Below are 11,314 nucleotides of genomic sequence, written 5' to 3' on the forward strand. Positions count from 1 at the left end.
AGTGGCAGAGCACAGATGCTGGTGGAAGATGGATGTGCAGCAGAGATGGAGTGAGTGTGAGGTATAGGAGCAAAGAAGGTGGCACTTACCCTGCCCAAGTGGATTGCACACTGACTTTCTTGCTGGGTATTCTTCTAGAGCTGAAACTGCTAATGACCTGGGAGGCAACCTGGGACCAGGCAGGCATGGTCTGGAGATCTGGCCCTTGGGGAAGATGAAGCTGGAGAACCAGGTCGTTGGACTATAAGGCAAGGCACCAATCTCCCCCAGTCTGCTCTATCCCAGGAACCAGGCAGGGCGGCTCCAGGCTGATAGCATACATGTAAAGGATGCTGGTGAATTTCAGGGTATCCCTGACATTGGCGAGTTGTACCAGGAACATGTGGTTAGATGGGGACCAAACTACTCATCAATATGTACCAATTCACTAACACTCTCCAAAAAGAGACCATCTAATCACCAACCCCTAACATTCAATGGTGTTACCATTACTGAAACCCCACTATCAATATCCTGGGGGTTACCGTTAACTAGAAATTCAACTGGACTCACACATTAACAGAGTGGCCACGAGAGCAACCCAGAAGCTGGCAATGCTGCGGCGAGTAACTCACCTCCTGACTCCCTAAAGCCTGTCCCACCATCTACAAGGCACGAGTCAGGAGTGTGATGGAATACTCCCCACTTGCCTGGATGGGGGCAGCGCCAACAACACTCAAGAAGTTTAACACCATCCAGGGCAAAGCAGCCGCTTGATTGGCATGACATCCACAAGCATTCAGTCCCTCACCACTGACGCTCAGCAGCAGCAGTGTGTACTATCTACAAGATGTCCTGCAGAAATTCACCAAAGCTCCTCAGACACCACCTTCCGAACACATGATCACTTCCATTTAGAAAGACAAAAGCAGATACTTGAGAATACTACCATGTTCAAGTTCGTCTCCAAATCACTCACCATCCTGACTTGGAAATATATCATCGTTCCTTCACTGTCGCTGGGTCAAAATCCTGGAATTCTTTCCCTAAGGATATTGTGGGTCAACCCACAGCAGGGGGTCTGCAGCAGTTCAAGAAGGCAGTTTACCATCACCTTCTTAAGGGGCAACTACAGCTGGCCAATAAATGCTGGTCCAGTTCTACAAGTGAATAAAAAAATCACAAGTGAGAGACGCTATGGCACACAGTATGTATTTACAAAGTGAGTCTGGTAGGATACAATGGGAAAACATGAGAGAGCTTGGGCAAAAAAAGCCTTCCAAAAACCCTGATACAACTCGGATTTGAGCAAAAACAAAAGCTTAAGGCCATTGCTATCATTATCCTGTCTCCTCTCCCTTTTTCTCTCCCTGCTGTTTGTCTCTCACTTTTATCTTGGGAAAGTGGAACCAAATTCCTGCTCCCATTGTTATCTTAGATGCGCGATTAGACATTGCAGACTGCGCTATCAGCTGAGTAATATTGTCTCTGGAACAACCTGTTTCACTTCACTCCACTAATTACACGGAATGTTCTTACTGCAACCACCCCCCCCCAACCCTGACCGCCTTGGTGTACTTTCCAATAAACCCTTCGTACCTTTACCTTGGCTTCTGATCTGCAAACCATCACGTAACCAATCATTTACCTTTAACCGGTATTGGCTAACATTTTATTCTGATTCTGCAGAGTGAATTATTCAATCACAAACTCGTCAGAGGCAGAGACTGCAGACGCTTGGGTGAGAGTCACAAAATGTCTTGAGCTTTGGAGCAAGTTAGGCATTTCCTTCATTCTGGGAGGAATAGAAACAGCTCCTAAAACTGGTAAGGCTGAAACATGGTGGAGGCAACTGGCATGAGATTCAAGCTGAGGCCTGGGGCTTTGTACCCAGCATGGGGCAGCTCCAGAGTCTCAGTCAGACATTGGACGGTCTCATGTTTCATTGACCAACCTGAACAGAAGCACAGCGGGTGGAACGTTCAGGGTGAACGTGAGCATTTGGCATGGTGGTGGCTGTAGGCAGGAGGGCAGCGCTGAGAGAACAGGGGTGATGTTGTTGATGGCACCTGCAGGGTGATAGAGTCCACAGAAACAGGAAGACATTCAAGGGCCGTACAGCAATGGGAAAATATTATGGTGATAGCTTAGTAATGATGGCAGCAATCATGATGGCAGCAGGAAGTGGGTGCCAGAAGAGATTTCACAAGTCAAACACACACACTGCAGTCAGGACTCAAACACAGCTTCTATCAGCGAGATAATAAAATGTGAGGCTGGATGAACACAGCAGGCCAAGCAGCATCTCAGGAGCACAAAAGCTGACGTTTCAGGCCTAGGCCCTTCATCAGAGAGGGGGATGGGGGGAGGGAACTGGAATAAATAGGGAGAGAGGGGGAGGCGGACCGAAGATGGAGAGTAAAGAAGATAGGTGGAGAAGGTGTGGGTGGGGAGGTAGGGAGGGGATAGGTCAGTCCAGGGAAGACGGACAGGTCAAGGAGGTGGGATGAGGTTAGTAGGTAGCTGGGGGTGCGGCTTGGGGTGGGAGGAAGGGATGGGTGAGAGGAAGAACCGGTTAGGGAGGCAGAGACAGGTTGGACTGGTTTTGGGATGCAGTGGGTGGGGGGGAAGAGCTGGGCTGGTTGTGTGGTGCAGTGGGGGGAGGGGATGAACTGGGCTGGTTTAGGGATGCAGTGGGGGAAGGGGAGATTTTGAAACTGGTGAAGTCCACATTGATACCATATGGCTGCAGGGTTCCCAGGCGGAATATGAGTTGCTGTTCCTGCAACCTTCGGGTGGCATCATTGTGGCAGTGCAGGAGGCCCATGATGGACATGTCATCAAGAGAATGGGAGGGGGAGTGGAAATGGTTTGCGACTGGGAGGTGCAGTTGTTTGTTGCGAACTGAGCGGAGGTGTTCTGCAAAGCGGTCCCCAAGCCTCCGCTTGGTTTCCCCAATGTAGAGAAAGCCGCACCGGGTACACTGCCACAATGATGCCACCCGAAGGTTGCAGGAACAGCAACTCATATTCCGCCTGGGAACCCTGCAGCCATATGGTATCAATGTGGACTTCACCAGTTTCAAAATCTCCCCTTCCCCCACTGCATCCCTAAACCAGCCCAGTTCATCCCCTCCCCCCACTGCACCACACAACCAGCCCAGCTCTTCCCCCCCACCCACTGCATCCCAAAACCAGTCCAACCTGTCTCTGCCTCCCTAACCGGTTCTTCCTCTCACCCATCCCTTCCTCCCACCCCAAGCCGCACCCCCAGCTACCTACTAACCTCATCCCACCTCCTTGACCTGTCCGTCTTCCCTGGACTGACCTATCCCCTCCCTACCTCCCCACCCACACCTTCTCCACCTATCTTCTTTACTCTCCATCTTCGGTCCGCCTCCCCCTCTCTCCCTATTTATTCCAGTTCCCTCCCCCCATCCCCCTCTCTGATGAAGGGTCTAGGCCCGAAACGTCAGCTTTTGTGCTCCTGAGATGCTGCTTGGCCTGCTGTGTTCATCCAGCCTCACATTTTATTATCTTGGAATCTCCAGCATCTGCAGTTCCCATTATTTCTATCAGCGAGATGTTGGCCCAATGGAATTTTCACCAGACTGGTATTCCACAGAGATAATGGGAAGTGCTGATGCTGGAGAACCAATATGACAAAGTGTGAAGCTGGATGAACACAGCAGGCCAAGCAGCACCTCAGGAGTACAAAAGCTGATGTTTCGGACATGGACACTTCATTGGAAGAGAGGGATGGGGAGAGGGTTCTGAAATAAATAGGGAGAGAGGGGGAGGCGGACCGAAGATGGATAGAGGAGAAGATAGGTGAACACCTCCGCACCTATACTCTCCTCTCCACCTATCTTCTCTTCTATCCATCTTCGGTCCGGCTCCCCCTCTCTCCCTACCCCAGACCAGAAGGGCTGGGTTCAAGTGTCACCTGTTCCAGAGGTATGTAATAGCATCTCTGAACAGGTTGATTAGAAAAATAGGTTTAAAAAAAGAGTGAGTTTTGAGACGAGGAGAGGATTAGGGATGCAGTTTCAGAACCTGGGGCAACAGCAGCAGAAAGCCCAGTAGCTGGTAGTGGAGCAACTGAAAAGCAGAATTGGAGGGCATGTATATTTCAGAGGATTGTGTGACAAGAGGAGATTATATTCAGGAACAAATCATTACACACTGAGTAATGATGCACAGCGGGAAAGAATCTGATTGACGCAAAGAATTCTCACATGCATACACACACTCACTCTCTCTCTCCCCACCCAAACTCATACACACACACACACACACACACACTCTCCCTACCTGTTCTCATACACACGCACACACACACACACACACACACACACACACACTCTCCCTACCTGTTCTCATACACACACACACACACACACACACACACACACACACACACACGTGAATCTATGGGGTGAATTTGTATTTGCAGATACACTCTATTTTGTTCGAAAAGCACACAATTTATAGGCAATCAGTCAATGTAGCGTTTTATAAATTCCTGCTTTAGAATTAAAACCAATCTGATTCCAAACCAAAGCATAAACAGTTTCTAAACAAGGCCTCACACCTAACAAGCATTGTCTGAGCTAAAATGTCTCCTCTTCTTTACGCTGATTAAACCTTCAGCTCTGTCAGGGCAGTCACTTGAAAGGAATTCACGGATTTACATATACATAGTAATCAATTAAAATATTCCAACTGATGAAAGATTAACAGCATCTTAGGTCTGTTTAATGTCAGCTTTTGTGCTCCTGAGATGCTGCTTGGCCTGCTGTGTTCATCCAGCTCCACACTTTGTTATCTTGGATTCTACAGCATCTGCAGTTCCTGTCATCTCTGCATCAATAGTGTGCTTCTTTGATCTTTTACTTATAAATTCTGTGTCTGATACCACTTCTCTCTCTGAAGAAGCAGCGTGGCTGCAACAGCTTGTGTTGTCAAATAAACCTGTTGGACTCTAACCTGGTTATAATTTCTGAAGAAGGGTCTAGGCCTGAAACATCAGCCTTCCTGCTCCTTTGATGCTGCTTGCCCTGCTGTGTTCATCCAGCTCTACACCTTGTTATTTCAGATTCTCCAGCATCTGCAGTTCCTGCTGTCTCTGGACTATAACCTGGTGTTGTGTGATTTCTGACCCTGTCAACCCCAGTCCAACACCAGCACCGCCACATCATCATCACTCGACCACAACAGAGGATCATGCTGTGTACACGAGTCCAAGGAGCTTGGGCACAGGTTGGCGTGGGTTAAAGGGAATGCCTTCTTGTAGAAGGGTAGAGTGATGGTTATATGGCAGTACTGTTAGGCTGTGCCAGTGCCAGTTGGTAATGTAGCCTTGTAGTACCAAAGGGACTTCAGCACGAAGTCCAGACTCACTCTGATGGAGTGCTGTAATGTACGACGTGCTCTGTTGTGAATGAGATGTTAAACTATTTTGCTGGCTGACCAGTCAATGTGGCACTATCTAAGATCACTTTGGGAAGTTGCAATTACTTAATTGGTCATCCAGGCCCAGCTAATGCTCTGGGATCAAATAAATCTTACCATGGCATGAGTGGGATTTAAATTCAATCTGTTGTAGTTCACTGCGTCCTTCAGGGAAGGAAATTGCAATTCTTACGCTGTCGGGCCTATATGTGACTCCAGGCTCACAGCAATTAACTGCCCCCGAACTCAGCTCATGGAGATTGACAATAAATGCTGACTCTTCCACTGCTCCCACATTACACGAAGAAAAATATTTTTTAAATGGTAGTTCTCTCCATACTTTGGCGAGCAAGCAATATCTTCAGGACAAATCATTTGAATCTGGAAACATCTCAGTCCTGAATGGTCTGGGCTGAGTTATACGATGAGGTCGCCTTAATCTGGATTGGAGATTACATTGGAGTTAGTGTGCTGTGGGTTTTAGATAATGTTGGAGTTACTGTGTTGTGGGTTTGAAATTGTGTTGGGGTTACTGTGTTGTGAGTTTGAGATTATGTCAGAGTTACCATGTTTTGGGTTTGAGATTATGTTGGAGGTACCTTGTTGTGGTTTTGAGATTATGTTGGAGTTACCGTGTTGTGCGTTTGAGATTACATTTGAGTTACTGTGTTGTGGGTTTGAAATTACGTTGGAGTTACGTGTTGTGGGTTTGAGATTATGTTAGAGTTACTGTGCTGAGGGTTTGAGATTACATTGGAGTTACTGTGTTGTGGGTTTGAGATTACGTTGGAGTTACTGTGTTGTGGGTGTGAGATTATGTTTGAGTTACCGTGTTGTGGGTTTGAGATTACGTTGGAGTCACTGTGTTGTCGGTTTGAGATTACGTTGGAGTTACTGTGTTGTGCATTTGAGATTATGTTTGAGTTACCATGTTGTGGGTTTGAGATTATGTTGGAGTTACTGTGTTGTGGGTTTGAGATTACATTGGAGTTACCGTGTTGTGGGTTTGAAATTATGTTGGAGTTACAGTGTTGTGGGTGTGAGATTATGTTTGAGTTACCGTGTTGTGGGTTTGAGATTACGTTGGAGTCACTGTGTTGTCAGTTTGAGATTACGTTGGAGTTACTGTGTTGTGGGTTTGAAATTACGTTGGAGTTACTGTTTTGTGGGTTTGAGATTATGTTGGAGTTACTGTGTTGTGGATTTGAAATTACGTTCGAGCTACAGTGTTGTGGGTTTGAAATTACATTGGAGTTACTGTTTTGTGGGTTTGAGATTATGTTGAGGTTACTGTGTTGCGGGTTTGAGATTACATGGGAGTTACTGTGCTGTGGGTTTGAGATTATGTTGGAGTTACTGTGTTGTGGGTTTGAGATTATGTTGGAGTTACTGTGCTGAGGGTTTGAGATTATGTTGGAGTTACTGTGTTGTGAGTTTGAGAATATGTTTGAGTTACAGTGTTGTGGGTTTGAGATTATGTTGAAGTTAGAGGAAAGCCATAGTAGTCAGTTCTCTGGCACTGAGCCTGACACTGTGGCAAAGAAGGGAAGGGGGCAGAATATAAAAGTACTCGTGGTAGGGGACTCGATAGTTAGGGGAATTGACAGGAGATTTTGTGGTCAGGATCGGGGTTCCCGGAAGGTATGTTGCCTCCCTGGTGACAGGGTCCGGGACGTCTCCGATCGGGTGTATAAGGTTCTAAAAGGAGAGGACAAACAGCCAGAAATCGTGTTACATATTGGCACTAATGATATAGCTAGAAATAGGATTGAGGATATAAAAAGTGATTTCAGGGAGTTAGGATGGAAGCTGCAAAGCAGGACAAACAGAATAGTGTTCTCTAGTTTACTACCGGTGCCACGAGATAGCGAGGCGAGGAACAGGGAGCGGGCGCAGCTTGACACGTGGCTACGCAGCTGGTGTAGGAGGGAGGGCTTCAGATATGTAGATAATTGGGATTTCTTCTGGGGAAGGTGGGACCTGTACAAGAAGGACGGGTTGCATCTGAACTGGAAGGGGACCAATGTCCTGGGTGGAAGGTCTGCTCGAGTAGTTCGAGAGGGTTTAAACTAGTATGGCAGCGGGGTGGGAGCCTGAGCTGTATACTGGAGGTGAGAGTTGATGCAAGTGAGGCAGGAGCAAGAGGTAGACCAGCTAGTGGGAAGGATTTTCCTGGGAAGGAACCAAGGGATCAGTAAAAGTGTGTTTGCTTTAACACAAGGAGTATCAGGAATAAAAGTGATGAACTTAGAGCATGGATCAATACCTGGTGCTATGATGTTGTGGCCATAACAGAGACATGGGTTTCTCATGGGCAGGAATGGTTGCTGGATGTTCCAGGGTTTAGAACATTTAAAAAGAATAGGGAGGGGGGAAAAAGAGGAGGGGGTGTAGCACTACTAATCAGAGAGGGTATCACAGCAACAGAAGCTTCCATTGTCGAGGAAGATCTGCCTACCAAGTCAGTGTGGGTGGAAATTAGGAAGAGCAAGGGAGTAGTCACCTCGTTAGGGGTTTACTACAGGCCCCCCAGTAGCAGCAGGGAGATTGAAGAAAGCATAGGTCGACAGATTTTGGAAAAGTGTGGACGTAGTAGGGTTGTTGTAATGGGTGACTTTAACTTTCCTAATATTGATTGGAACCTCCTTTGAGCAGAAGATTTGAATGGAGTTGTTTTTGTAAGGTGTGTTCAGGAGGGTTTCCTAACTCAGTACGTTGACAGGCCGACGAGGGGAGAGGCCATTCTAGACTTGGTGCTCGGAAACGAGCCGGGGCAGGTATCAGATCTTGTGGTGGGAGAGCATTCTGGTGATATTGACCATAACTGCCTCTCATTCTACATAGCTATGGAGAAGGAGAGGATTAGGCAAAATGGGAGGATATTTAATTGGGGAAGAGGAAACTATGACGCGATTAGACATGAGTTAGGAAGCATGGACTGGGAGCAATTGTTCCATGGTAAGGGCACTATAGACATGTGGAGACTGTTTAAGGAACAGTTGTTGCGAGTGATGAGTAAATATGTCCCTCTGAGACAGGCAAGAAGGGGTAACATAAAGGAACCTTGGATGATGAGAGAGGTGGAGCTTCTAGTGAAAAGGAAGAAGGTAGCTTACATAAGGTGGAGGAAGCTAGGGTCAAGTTCAGCTAGACAGGATTACATGCAGGCAAGGAAGGAGCTCAAAAATGGTCTGAGGAGAGCCAGGAGGGGGCACAAGAAAGGTTTGGCAGAACGAATTAGGGAAAACACAAAGGCATTTTACACTTATGTGAGGAATAAGAGAATGGTCAAAGAAAGAGTAGGGCCGATCAGGGATAGCATAGGGAACTTGTGTGTGGAGTCTGAGGAGGTAGGGGAAGCCCTAAATGAGTTTTTTGCTTCTGTCTTTACGAAAGAAACGAACTTTGTAGTGAATGAAACCTTTGAAGAGCAGGTGTGCATGCTGGAATGGAGAGAGAGAGAGGAAGCTGATGTGCTGAAAATTTTGTCAAACATTAAGATTGACAAATCGCCAGGCCTGGACCAGATTTGTCCTCGGCTGCTTTGGGAAGCGAAAAATGCAATTGCTTCGCCACTTGCGAGGATCTTTGCATCCTCGCTCTCCACTGGAGTCGTACCTGAGGACTGGAGAGAGGCAAATGTAATTCCTCTCTTCAAGAAAGGAAATAGGGAAATCCCCGGCAATTACAAACCAGTAAGTCTCACGTCTGTCGTCTGCAAGGTGTTAGAAAGGATTCTGAGGGATAGGATTTATGACCATCTGGAAGAGCATGGCTTGATCAAATGCAGTCAACACGGCTTTGTGAGGGGCAGGTCATGCCTCACAAACCTTATCGAGTTTTTTGAGGATGTGACTAGAAAAGTTGATGAGGGTCGAGCTGTGGATGTGGTGTATATTGACTTCAGTAAGGCATTTGATAAGGTTCCCCATGGTAGGCTCATTCAGAAGGTCAGGAGGAATGGGATACAGGGCAACTTAGCTGTCTGGATACAGAATTGGCTGGCCAACAGAAGGCAGTGAGTGGTAGTAGAAGGAAAATATTCTGCCTGGAAGTCAATGGTGAGTGGTGTTCCACAGGGCTCTGTCTTTGGGCCTCTATGTTTGTAATTTTTATTAATGACTTGGATGAGGGGATTGAAGGATGGGTCAGCAAGTTTGCAGACGACACAAAGGTTGGTGGTGTCGTTGACAGTATAGAGGGCTGTTGTAGGGTGCAGCGGGACATTGACAGGATGCAGAGATGGGCTGAGAGGTGGCAGATGGAGTTCAACCTGGATAAATGCGAGGTGATGCATTTTGGAAGGTCGAATTTGAAAGCTGAGTACAGGATTAAGGATGGATTCTTGGCAGTGTGGAGGAACAGAAGGATCTTGGTGTGCAGATACATAGATCCCTTAAAATGGCCACCCAAGTGGACAGGGTTGTTAAGAAAGCATATGGTGTTTTGGCTGTCATTAACAGGGAGATTGAGTTTAAGAGTCATGAGATCTTGTTGCAGCTCTATAAAACTTTGGTTAGACCGCACTTGGAATACTGCGTCCAGTTCTGGTCGCCCTATTATAGGAAAGATGTGGATGCTTTGGAGAGGGTTCAGAGGAGGTTTACCAGGATGCTGCCTGGACTGGAGGGCTTATCTTATGAAGAGAGGTTGACTGAGCTCGGTCTCTTTTCATTGGAGAAAAGGAGGAGGAGAGGGGACCTAATTGAGGTATACAAGATAATGAGAGGCATAGATAGAGTTGATAGCCAGAGACTATATCCCAGGGCAGAAATGGCTAACACGAGGGGTCATAGTTTTAAGCTGGTTGGAGGAAAGTATAGAGGGGATGTCAGAGGCGGGTTCTTTACACAGAGAGTTGTGAGAGCATGGAATGCGTTGCCAGCAGCAGTTGTGGAAGCAAGGTCATTGGGGTCATTTAGGAGACTGCTGGACATGTGTATGGTCACAGAAATTTGAGGGTGCATACATGAGGATCAATGGTCAGCACAACATCGTGGGCAGAAGGGCCTGATCTGTGCTGTACTGTTCTATGTTCTATGTTCTACTGTGCTGAGGGTTTGAGATTATGTTGGAGTTAGTATGTTTGAAATTACATTGGAGTTACTGTGTTGTGGGTTTGAGACTACGTTGGAGTTACCGTGTTGTGGGTTTGAGATTATGTTGAAGTTAACGTGTTGTGGGTTTGAGATTATGTTAGAGTTCCTGTGCTGTGGGTTTGAAATTATGTTGGAATTACCGTGTTGTGGGTTTGACATTATGTTAGAGTTACCGTGTTGTCGGTTTGAGATTATGTTGGAGTTACCGTGTTGTGGGTTTGAAATTGTGTTGGAGTTACTGTGTTGTGGATTTGAGATTATGTTGGAGTTACTGTGTTGTTGCTTTGAAATTACTTTGGAGTTACTGTGTTGTGGGTTTAAGATTATGTTAGATTTACTGTATTGTGGATTTGAAATTACCTTGGAGTTACTGTGTTCTCGGTTTGAGATTATAGTTGAGTTACCGTGTTGTGAGTTTGAGATTATGTTGAAGTTACTGTGTTGTGCGTTTGAGATTATGTTGGAGTTACTGTGTTGTGGGTTTGAGATTATGTTGAAGTTACTGTGTTGTGGGTTTGAGATTATGTTTGAGTTACAGTTTTGTGAGTTTGAGATTGCATTGGATTTACTGTGTTGTGGTTTTGAGATGATGTTGCAGTTACTGTGCTGTGGGTTTGAAATTCTGTTGGAGTTCCTGCGTTGTGGGTTTGAAATTATGTTGGAGTTACTGTGTTGAGGGTTTGAGATTATGTTGGAGTTACCGTGTTGTGGGTTTGAGATTACGTTGGAGTTACTGTGTTGTGGGTTTGAGATTATGCTGGAGTTACCATGTTGTGGGTTTGA

This window comes from Stegostoma tigrinum, chromosome 30, assembly GCF_030684315.1.
Source record: "Stegostoma tigrinum isolate sSteTig4 chromosome 30, sSteTig4.hap1, whole genome shotgun sequence".
Lineage (NCBI taxonomy): Eukaryota > Metazoa > Chordata > Chondrichthyes > Orectolobiformes > Stegostomatidae > Stegostoma > Stegostoma tigrinum.